Below are 12,085 nucleotides of genomic sequence, written 5' to 3'. Positions count from 1 at the left end.
TAAAATGAGGAAATATGTATAATTTGTTACTACACTATGGTGAATCGACATATATGAGTTGTTTGCAATGTATGAAAAATTTTTTATCTGCATTTCTTAAAATTATTTTTGGTGCAGCTCGTACTTATTATGATTTGTAATAGGTTGAACGTCTGATTTTCAAGTCATAGATTTAAAAAGTAAGTCGTTATTTTGGTGTGACAATGCTATTTAGTTCTTGCTTTGTACTGTGTCGAGAAGGTGAACGTTACTGAAAAGAATGTGCAGTGACATAATGACTGAAATCTGTCATATTTTAATATTATTTATTGTTTCAAAGTGTCATAGATTTGTGTGTAACGAATGTTTGATAGGCGTTAACGTTTGAATTAAAGAAATGGAGAATGATTTGTATGTTTAAGTGGTTTGTTTACATGGTGAGATGGTTGTGTTGGACGTATAAAACAGCTTTTCAATGAGATATTAATGTGAAATATTGAAATACTTTACATTTATAATTGAAGGTTTGTTAGGAAATGGTCGTTGAAATTTTTAATAACCTGTTTCAGCTTGAAAAGGAGATTCAACATTGAATGTCCACTGAAGTAAGGTATTCCGTATATGAGCGCCGACTTGCTTCAAAGCAAAGTGTGTTTGTAACTTTACTTATAATTGTTTAAGCATGTGATTGCATGCATTATTTAGCTCATTTTATGCGGAATAAGGATATTTGGTTAAAAATTGCTACGAGTAACGCATTTTTACACGTCCAGTGTGTAACATTATCGAAAACGTTATGTGAAAGCCAGCGGATTAAGGTTTGTTTACATTTCGTTTTAGCTTTATTAACTGATTTTCGCGTTGCTATTTGATTATTTTCAGATACAGTGTTGAAATATAAATAAGAATCCTTCCATGAAAGTAAAACACTTGGCGAAAAAGTAAGTACTTTATGATTTATGGTGTTTGTTTACTTTTTGAATCAGGTCAATTTCTGCGTAATTCAGTAGTGTTTATAATAATTTTATTTAAATAATATGAGTTTATGGGCACTTAGCTTCAACTTATGATATGAATTTCGCCGAAATAATGCATAATTAGCATTTTACAATGTTTGTTTACATTTTGCATTATCTTATTTTATGCTTAAATCTGAAATTTTTTAAACTTCTTTTTGATAAAATGTGGTTATTTATTCTTAGTACTGTACCCTAATAAGGAAATTAATTCGAATTGACGCGTATTTAACATTTTACATGGTTTGTTTACATTTTGCATTCGGCCGTTTTTTCGGTAATTCTGAAGTGTTTTTGACCGGTGTTTCGGTAAAATGTTACTTAGTGGCCTTGTATCTTATAAATAAGAAAGAAATTTAGTGGAAAATACGTAAAATAAAGGTTTTGAGTGGTTTGTTTACATTTTGTTTGGGCGATTTTTAGCGTTTAAAATGAGCGATTTTCGCCGTTTTTTCGCACACAATGTTTTTTTCAATAAAATAAGAGTCGATTACATGTGAAATTAAATCGAATTAACCATTAATTAACGATTTTCGAAATTTCGCCTTATTTCGAAAAAAGCTCGATATTTTCTAAGTCCACACATTTCGTAAAACGTTCCTACAAAATTTGGTTAAGTTTCGAAAAATCGCGTTTTTCAATGCCGAAAATATTTCCCAAAAATGCGAAGTACGAGATTTAAAAGTGCGAGAAAATGACTAAGTCCAACTGCGAGAAAAAACGACAAAGTCCCGAAAATCGCGAAAATATTTCAAAGTCCAAAAAAAAAAAACACAGCCGAAGAGCGACCGTAACCCACACGGGGAAACGAGAAGTTCGTATTAGCGTTTTTGCAAAAAAACACCACGGCGAGGGGTCCACGTCGGGAGAAAGCATGCCGAGCTACCGTCACCCTGAAAAACAACCTGTTTGCGCACATGACTGTCGCCACCTTATATGTGGGGTAGTGGTTGACGAGATCGAACGAGGCGCGCGTTGCGTCGTATTTCGATTCTCGCTCAGGCACGGAGGCTCGTACGTTGTTACGGTCAATCGCAAAAGCGTGGAGTACCGCTACGACTGAGAGCTATTTCGTGACGGAACGTTGCACTGGCGTCTCTTTATATGGGATGCTGGGCGGCGAACTTCCTGGGCGCAAAAGCTCTTCACGGGCACGGCTGTGGAGGGGTCGAGGGTTTGGCTACCGCTCTGACCGCAAAGCAGACGTGACGGATTCGTTTGTGCGCTCCTATGAGTTCTTCATGGGAGTGGTGCGTTCGTTTCCTCTCGTGATTCTGGCTTTTAATGAACGGTAAGGAGACAGCCGTTCCTTCGCAGCGAAAGGTCTGCGGGCAGGGACGATATACCGACTGGTTGTTGAGCTGGCTACCGCTTCCGGTCGGGAAACGTCTTTGACCGGTTGCACGCAACTTATCGCGAAGTTCTTTCGTGATGGAGGAGTGTGCGACCCTCCTGCGGACCGGCGTAGTAGTTCTCTTGTCCCTAGGGCCCCCCTCGTCTTCGGGAACTTCGTGTTCGCCGCTAGACGGGGTTGAGAACTGAAAACTTTCACAGCGAGTCTGCGACCAGCTCGGCCCCCGTGCCGTTGCTGGGCGTCCAGACCCGTAATAATAAAAATTGAAACACGGGACCTTTTGAATCTGTGTCCAACGCAGTAAAAATAGCCTCTCGATGCCCACGAAGGCTCACCTCCCGGCGCTGATGCCGTGGAGGACGTAGTGAGTTTTGAACCGCTACCGAAAGCACGAGATTATAACCGAAAGCACGAGATTATAAATCTGTGCGTATGAAATAAAAGAGGGAGCCGCCTGGACAACGGCTCCCAGCGCATTTTCCAAGGTGTGCGCTAAGAAATTGGTGGATTCGAGTTGCTCGCAGCTCGAACGTTCTATGAACGTAAAAAAGCTACCTGGTTGATCCTGCCAGTAGTCATATGCTTGTCTCAAAGATTAAGCCATGCATGTCTAAGTACATGCCGTATTAAGGCGAAACCGCGAATGGCTCATTAAATCAGTTATGGTTCCTTGGATCGTACCTTACTACTTGGATAACTGTGGCAATTCTAGAGCTAATACATGCAGCAGAGCTCCGACCCTCTGGGGACGAGCGCTTTTATTAGACCAAAACCAATCGGACCTCGTGTCCGTATCATGTGGTGACTCTGTATAACTTTGGGCTGATCGCACGGGCTCGTCCCGGCGACGTATCTTTCAAGTGTCTGCCTTATCAACTGTCGATGGTAGGTTACGCGCCTACCATGGTCGTAACGGGTGACGGGGAATCAGGGTTCGATTCCGGAGAGGGAGCCTGAGAAACGGCTACCACATCCAAGGAAGGCAGCAGGCGCGCAAATTACCCACTCCCAGAACGGGGAGGTAGTGACGAAAAATAACAATACGGGACTCTTTTGAGACCCCGTAATTGGAATGAGTACACTCTAAATCCTTTAACGAGGATCAATTGGAGGGCAAGTCTGGTGCCAGCAGCCGCGGTAATTCCAGCTCCAATAGCGTATATTAAAGTTGTTGCGGTTAAAAAGCTCGTAGTTGGATCTCAGTTCCAGACGGGTGGTCCGCCTACCGGTGGTTACTGCCTGTTCTGAACAGCCAGCCGGTTTCCTTTGATGATCTTCACCGGTTGTCTTGGGTGACCGGCAAGTTTACTTTGAAAAAATTAGAGTGCTCAAAGCAGGCGTGACGCCTGAATAATGGTGCATGGAATAATGGAATAGGACCTCGGTTCTATTTTGTTGGTTTTCGGAATACGAGGTAATGATTAAGAGGGACAGACGGGGGCATTCGTATTGCGACGCTAGAGGTGAAATTCTTGGACCGTCGCAAGACGAACTACTGCGAAAGCATTTGCCAAGAATGTTTCCATTAATCAAGAACGAAAGTTAGAGGTTCGAAGGCGATCAGATACCGCCCTAGCTCTGAGTTCTGACCGTAACTGTCGGCCATGATGTTTGCAGTGTTTGTTGCGCTTGTGTAGAAAGAGTTGTATCTTCGTGCATATTGATTTTTGGTGTTTAATAGTGCTATATTTGAAATCTACAGGCCTTCCGGTTTGTGAAGATATCTTACTTTAAAAGATTCATGGATTTTTGACTGATTTACAAGCATTTTAGGATTTCAAGTGTACTCAGGAGCTCATTTGCATACGATCTTGAAGTTTTGGCCTGCATTACTTTACACCGATCTGGTAAAGTACTTTTGCTTTGATATTTTGTTTCTTCACACCTTGTACTATCTGCATAGTGAATTTGATTCATTTTCAAGGCCTTTTTTTAAAATTATTTGTATTTTAAATTTTGATGATACGTTTTGTTTGGGTTTGAGCCTTGTGATTTTGCACCACGGGCATGTCAACTTTTGGCCAACTGAAAATTATTGAAAAATTGGATATTTAAGTTTTATTTTAGAAAAGACTTGTATTTAAGTTGGTGCACTGACTATTTATGTTTTTCGCCCGATGGACGAATTTCGAATTTTGTATTATTTTGTGTTTAAATTTAATTTTAGCGACAGTTTCTAGATTTTAGAGTGAACTTTTAACACAGATTACATTAGTACTATTAATGTTGGAGATTTTTTTATACAGACAATAGTGTTTTGATTTAAAGTGATTTTATATAAACTTCCTATTTAGATTTAATTGATATGTTCATGTAATTTATGTGAATATATTATTATAAGTCCCATCGCCGACAATGTCACAAAATAGAGTTAATACTGAAGATACATTGGACTCAATTGTCATGGATAATAAAAACGATATAGCATCCGTGATTAAACAGATGAATAGGATTGTTGAAAATTTAAAAGAGAAACGGATCCCAAAGGCTCTTGTTGAGTCCCTTAGTAATGGAATTTTATTTATCACAGAGTGGGTATCCAATAGATGTTTAGACAATTTAAGCGAGAAGAAATACAATGATTTAGATGATAAAATTAACTTTTTGATTGAAGAGGTCTCAGAAGTTAAAGGAAAGATGAATGGAAAAAGTGAACAGAGAGAGGAATGGCAGGAAGTGAAAAGTAAGAGAAGGGAAAAGAGAGAGAGAGAGAGCGGTAGGGAGGACAACGAGATCATTTTAAAACCAATTAAGGAAGGAGTGGACGTTTACGATGAGATGAAATGCAATATTAATCCGGTGAAGATTGGCGTAGCAGTTAAGAAATCGTATTTGAGAAGAGATGGAACCATGGTGGTTCAATTGAGCAATAAAGAGGAATGCAAGACCCTTGAAAGAGAAATAAAAAAGAACGATAATTTGAATCATGTAGTCACACCTCGAAGGAGAAAATTTATTCGACCACGCTTAATTATATATAATGTTTCAGACGATGTTGAGGATGAGAAGATTCAACAAAGTTTGACCAGATATTGTGACTGTGAAGGCAACTGTACCAGACCTCTTTTCAGAATTAGTGCCACTGAGAAATGTGTTTCTCACCGGGTTTTTATGGTGACTGGTGATTGTCAAAAGACCTTCATTGAAGACCAAAGAGTTTTAGTAGATTGGAAATCCTACCCTGCCAGACTCTTCTTAAGACCTAAGAGATGCATCAATTGCTTGGCATTTGGCCATGTTAAAAAGGATTGTAGAAATTCGACAGCCTGTAGTAAATGTACGAAAACTCATGAAAAAGGTAATTGTAAAGAGGAGGAGGCATGCTGCATAAATTGTACAGATTATAACAAGAGATTCAATATGAAGTACAACGCAAATCATGATGCATTTTCGAGAGAATGTCCAGTGTACATTCAGGAAATGATTTTTATAAGGGATCACTTGGATATTTAAATTTTTATTATACATTTGGTCGGCTGGGACTTTTAATTTAATTATTTTTAGTTGTGCAAATAGATTGGAAACATATTTTTTTTTTAAATATTGTAATCCAGAAGAGTGTACACATAGTCTTATCCCTCACCTCGAGTATTTTTAACTCTTTTATTGTTTGACCATTTCATTAATAATATTTTGGAAAGGTGTTTGGTAACTGAGATTTTACGGTGAACTTGGTTTTACCTTGATTGATTTTAATTATATATTTTACTCAAATTTTTTTTTTTTAGCTCACTGAAGTGTTATTTGGTGAGTGAATTTTAATTGTAAATATTGGTTTTACTGATTTTAATTGCACATATATATATTGTGTTTTATTGATTTTAATTGTACATATATATACATATTTTATTGAAAGTTTTGACATTTGTATTTAATTGTAAGGTTGTTTTTAGCTGTATAAATTCATTTTAACTTGGTTTTGCATGGAGGCTTTTAATTTAAAAATTTTAAACAGTAACTTGAACCACTGTAATGCGGCAGCATGCCAACTCTCTGCAATTCATAAGATCTTGAAAGAGCCCCCACATATTATAACGCTGCAGGAGCCATATTATGTAAGAGATAAAATTGCCCACATTAGTGGAGAGTGGAGAGCAATTAATCAAAATAATGGTAGAGCTGCTATTATAGTGATAGATAAGAACATTGATTTTATAGTGGATCATATCTTTGAATGCATCGTCGCCATTACAGTTTTTATTGAAGGAAAGAAATTAGCTATTATATCTGTTTATTTTTCTCCGGCAGAAAACCTGGAGGATTACTTACATAGACTGGAGAATGTTTTTAATTCATACAGCTATAATTTTATTATTTTAGGAGATTTTAATGGAAAGAGTTTTAACTGGGGGGCAAACGAGCTGGATGCTCGGGGTCTATTGACCTACGATTTTATTATATACAATTCTTTGAAGATTTTAAATTTTAAGGACTTTACACCTACTTTCTTGTCGGCCGTTGGAGCTGGATGGACAGATCTTGTTTTATGCTCCTCAGAAATGGATATCGCAAAGACTGGGTACTCTGTTTTGGAAGAAGATACACTTAGTGACCACAAATATATCATGGTCAGTCTCTATGATTTACACATAGAGGATAGAGAATTACCTAAATATTCTAGAAACAAACAAAGAATACAACTTATGATCAGGCGCAGCAAAAGAGAAATTGAGGACCTGGAGGCTAAGATTTGTAGGACGAAAAGTGCAGAGGAGCTCAATGAAATGGTACGTGGTCTTGAGAACCTTATTATCAGAAAGATGGATCAATACCTTAAAATAAAGAAGAAGGGGAAGGATAAAAATGAAAGGGTTAGGTGGTGGAATGACGAACTGACAACTTTGAAGAGAAGAGTCAGAGCTCTAAGGAAAAGCTTCCAGGTCAAGGATATTCCTGAAGAAATAAAGATACAAAGAAAAATGGATTACAAGAAGACTAGGGCCTGGTTTAGGAAAAGAATCAGAAGTGTCAAAAGGAACTATAGAGATGAGCTATTTCTGAGGAATAACTTATATTATGACAAATTTTATAGAATTGCCTCGGGAAAAAGAAGAAGAAAAGAGATCTTGAAGAGAGAGAATGATGAGGAAGAGCTTGGGTTGAGTGATAAATATGATGAAATTATTAGAGGACTTTTGAATATTGAAGAGGGCGAGGAGAGAGATCTGGGGGATGTGGACTTTGGAAAGGACGAAACAGAAGAAGAGAAAAGTTTTACAATAGAGGAGATATATATTGCAATTCATGAGTTAAGAGATCGTTCGGCACCGGGCCCAGACAAGATAAGTGTCATTGTTGTTAAGTGCTTATTTGAATATTTTACCTCCTTTTTTTTAATATTATACAATAAATGTTTGGTTTTAAGGATTTTTCCGGAGATATGGAAAGAGGGTCAGCTGATCTTAATACCTAAAGACGTAGATAGATATAGACCGATCTGTTTGTTGAAGACCTTCGCCAAGATCTTGGATAAGTTAATTACTAGAAGATTAAATTACATAATTACTCGTGATAAACACTTAAGCGAAAAACAGTACGGTTTTCGAAGAAATAGATCAACTGACTTAATTCTCTATGAAGTGATGAAAAAAATCAGGACCTATAAAAACGAATATCACGTGGCCATGGTCTCTTTTGACATAAAGGGTGCATTCGACTCAATTGATAGATCAAGACTTCTTAGGATAATTTCAAATTTAAATATCACTAAGCAGCTATTCGAACTAATTAAAGACTATTTATGTAATAGAAGATTAATCTTTACAGTTGGCAACACTACATGTAATCTGTCTTATAATATTGGAAAAGGTTGCCCACAGGGCTCCTGTAGCGCTCCCCTGTTCTGGAACCTCATAGTTAACGAAATTCTAGTAGAAAAGCCGAATAATGATATTTATTGCTTTGCCGACGACATCTTGGTCTTGACCTACGATGTCTCATTAGAGAAAATGGAAAGGAGTTTTCGGGAAATAAATGAGACTTTTATGAAATGGAGTAAGGACAATAATGTTAAATTTAACTTACAAAAAACTAAAGCACTATTTTTCCCAAGAAATGGTATAAAAGTACGGACCCCTAAATTGAAATTTGACAACAAGAACATTAAATTTGGTGAAGATATGTGCTATTTAGGTGTTATAATCGATACAAAATTGAATTTTATTCCTCATTTTAAACACATACAAAGAAGTATTGAACAGATTTTAACTTTTTATTTGAATACCTTTAACACTACTAACTTGGGAAAGAAAAGTCGCACTTTAAAAGAAATATACCTTAATGTTATATTACCAAAAATCATGTATGGTGTCGGCGCATGGGGTGTCCGGGCAGGGGAACTTATTAGAACTAGAAATAAGTTAGACTCTCTACAGAGAAGTTGGCTGCTGACCATTACAAGAGCTTTTAGAACAGTCTCGACGGGGGTTCTGTGTGTGCTTGCTGGTGAGCCTCCCCTCTCAATCCACTATAAGACTTATCATGAGAAATTTTTACTGCGCAATAATTTGTTACAAAAAGTGCATTGTGAAAATACAGAAATAGAAATAGATTATGTGTCTAGATATGATATTAATGAAATTAACCCTAGCGAATTATATTTTTTACCATACGATGATATAATTGTCAATGAAGGGGATATAGATATCTATACTGACGGCTCTGAGATCGAGGAGGGTGTCGGTGCAGCCTTTGTTGTATATTTTCACGGAATAGAAATCCAAAAAAAGAAGTACGTGTTGAACACATTAAACTCTGTATACCAGGCTGAAACCTTGGCACTGAAAGAAGCTCTGAGGTGGATCCAAACTGAACTCAAAGTCAGATATATTATACATGTTTACTCAGATGCTCTATCTGTATTAGCGACACTCTCCCGACCAGAGCCAAAGAATCACATTTTTAAAGAAATTAAAGATATTTTTCTGGTTTTGAATAAAATGCACTATATTAAGTTACATTGGATTCGAGCACACAAGGGATATAGGGGAAATGAGAGGGCCGACGTACTAGCTAAGGAGGCTGCCCTGGGGGAAGGTGCTGTATTTAATTTACTCTATTCTAGACAAAAATTGTTCACAAAGATTCAAACGAAGTACATAATGGAATGGAAAAATAAATGGGAAAACACCTGGAAAAGAACACGTTATTTAGAAACAATAGAGATTAAAAAGAGAATGAAAATTTACGACAATATTGATTTAAATCAGATTCTAACAGATCATGGTAGATTTCCCGAATATCTTTGCCGTTTTAACCTCCAGGGCAATAAGAACTGTATATTTTGCAATACTCCTGGCGACGCAGTACACTTCGTCGAGCACTGTCAATTAACTCAGAGGGTGAGGGATAGACTTAATGTTAAAAAGATCGAAAATGTAAAGCATAGTACACTGGAAAAATTTGCTGTGGAAATTATGAAAATCATAAATAATAATAGGAGGAAAATTGGTATTATGGTTTGAAGACAGGAGTTTTATTGCATTTTATTGTATTTTATTGTATTTTAAAATGACTTTAATTTTAGGGGTTTTTTTTGTAAATAATTTACAGACAAAGGGTCTATTTATATTGTGTTGTCAACCCTTTGGAGCTGTTTTTATGTATTTCACGATTATTGTGTCTTGTTTTTTTTTTCTTTCTTTTCTTTTCTTACTACATATCGAGACATGTACTTCTATATATTTTTAACTATTTTGTTCTTGGTTTTGGAGATTTGCTTTTTAGGATTGTTTAGGAAATCGCGAGGAAATTTGAGCGGGATATATTGGAGAGCCGTTCCATGATAATTGATATTTTGTAAATTAATAGCTAGAGTAATCGTACCCTTTTTTTTTTTTTTTAAATTTGAAACGGTTTTTTTAAATGATTTTGTAATATTTTGAATAATATCTCCATTCCTTTGAAAATTGCAAACCAATGTTTTCGCAATTCGGGCCTCTGGGATCTAGCGTCCCAGAGACAGCGTCGTTAATGGTCCTTCTGAGTTAATCGAGGCTTGACCTTGTAGTGATTTGTTTTGGTGGCAATTATGAGTGGTTGGGTTTTCCAATAAAGAGTCGTGGACCTGTTGGTGCTTTGTCTCGTGTGGTTTGGTTCTGTGTCGTATGTATGGTTATGTGTTGTTTGTTTTATTTTTGCGTTATACTAACTTTGTCTAAATTCCTTATTTTCCTCTGTTCTTTTTAGTGAGTATGGGTGTATTTTAAGCTTGCAACCATAATTTTGTATATCTTTAGTTTGTTTTGTTTGCGTTTTTTTTTAACTTTTTTTTTTGTTGCCCGGAGCTTGGGCTTGGTTTCCCTGAGGTCTTTTATTTCTGTGAGTAGTTTACTTTTTTTTTTTTAGAGAGTCATTATATTTTTTATAGGGGCACGGCCGGCTCGTTGGGCAAGTTTGTTGGTTGGAGGGGTGGGCCCCCGTTGGTCATAAGATCGATCTATGTCGATTAGGTGGACTGGGGGCTGCGCCCAGATTTGTACCGCCCTAGTTCTAACCATAAACGATGCCAGCCAGCGATCCGGCTGTGTTCCTCAAATGACACGCCGGGCAGCTTCCGGGAAACCAAAGCTTTTGGGTTCCGGGGGAAGTATGGTTGCAAAGCTGAAACTTAAAGGAATTGACGGAAGGGCACCACCAGGAATGGAGCCTGCGGCTTAATTTGACTCAACACGGGAAAACTTACCCGGCCCGGACACAGGAAGGATTGACAGATTAAGAGCTCTTTCTTGATTCTGTGGGTGGTGGTGCATGGCCGTTCTTAGTTGGTGGAGCGATTTGTCTGGTTAATTCCGATAACGAACGAGACTCTAGCCTACTAAATAGACGCTCCGATCCTTCGAGTCGGACGTTCTTCTTAGAGGGACAAGCGGCGTTTAGCCGCACGAGACAGAGCAATAACAGGTCTGTGATGCCCTTAGATGTCCGGGGCCGCACGCGCGCTACATTGAAGGAATCAGCGTGTGCTTTCCCTGTCCGACAGGACTGGGTAACCCGTTGAACCTCCTTCGTGCTGGGGATAGGGGCTTGTAATTGTTCCCCTTGAACGAGGAATTCCCAGTAAGCACGAGTCATAAGCTCGTGTTGATTACGTCCCTGCCCTTTGTACACACCGCCCGTCGCTACTACCGATTGAATGATTTAGTGAGGTCTTCGGACTGGCTCTCGAAGCGGCTTTCGGGTCGCGTCGGCGTGCCGGAAAGATGACCAAACTTGATCATTTAGAGGAAGTAAAAGTCGTAACAAGGTTTCCGTAGGTGAACCTGCGGAAGGATCATTACCGATGGTCAGATTCGTCTGGCAAAAACATTGGTTAAACTCGGGGAGGAGGGTTCGCCTTCCTTCCCTGTGCTGCGCGCCACAGAGCGGCGTGGAAGCACAGAAAAAAACTTTGAATGCTTATTTTTGAAATCCCAAGTGGTCTCGTACCCACATCGAGGTGCCTAGTATAATTTCCCGGTCGCAGATTGACGACAAGAGGGAGGTGTTGGACTTTCGGGTCCGATGCTAGGTTTAATGAGTACCGCCACAGTTGGTGGACCGCCTCGCGGGTACGATATCCCGGTGGGGCCCTCTGAAGGAAGAGCGACGGAGAGCTCGCGACTTCGGTCGACTTCTGGTGGGGTCACTTTCCGTGAATTGAACGCTTCTCCGTGCTTCCCCGCAAGGGGAGGTATTTCTTTCATAAGACTTTTGAACGCAAATGGAACCCCTCGGGGATCCATATAATAAAGATGAC

General features: G+C 38.5%; 2 pseudogenes; both read left to right on the top strand.

Annotated features, from left to right (window-relative positions):
- The first annotated feature begins 2,901 nt into the window (after positions 1 to 2,901).
- Positions 2,902 to 3,957, top strand: LOC146999012 (small subunit ribosomal RNA; annotated as a pseudogene).
- A 6,550-nt stretch (positions 3,958 to 10,507) lies between these two features.
- LOC146999011 (small subunit ribosomal RNA) lies at positions 10,508 to 11,626 on the top strand (annotated as a pseudogene).
- Positions 11,627 to 12,085: the final 459 nt, after the last annotated feature.

This window comes from Stegodyphus dumicola, chromosome 2 (assembly GCF_044657685.1).
Source record: "Stegodyphus dumicola isolate Sdum_Otavi_A_Nest chromosome 2, ASM4465768v1".
NCBI lineage: Eukaryota > Metazoa > Arthropoda > Arachnida > Araneae > Eresidae > Stegodyphus > Stegodyphus dumicola.
This window is presented reverse-complemented; position numbering and strand designations above follow the sequence as displayed.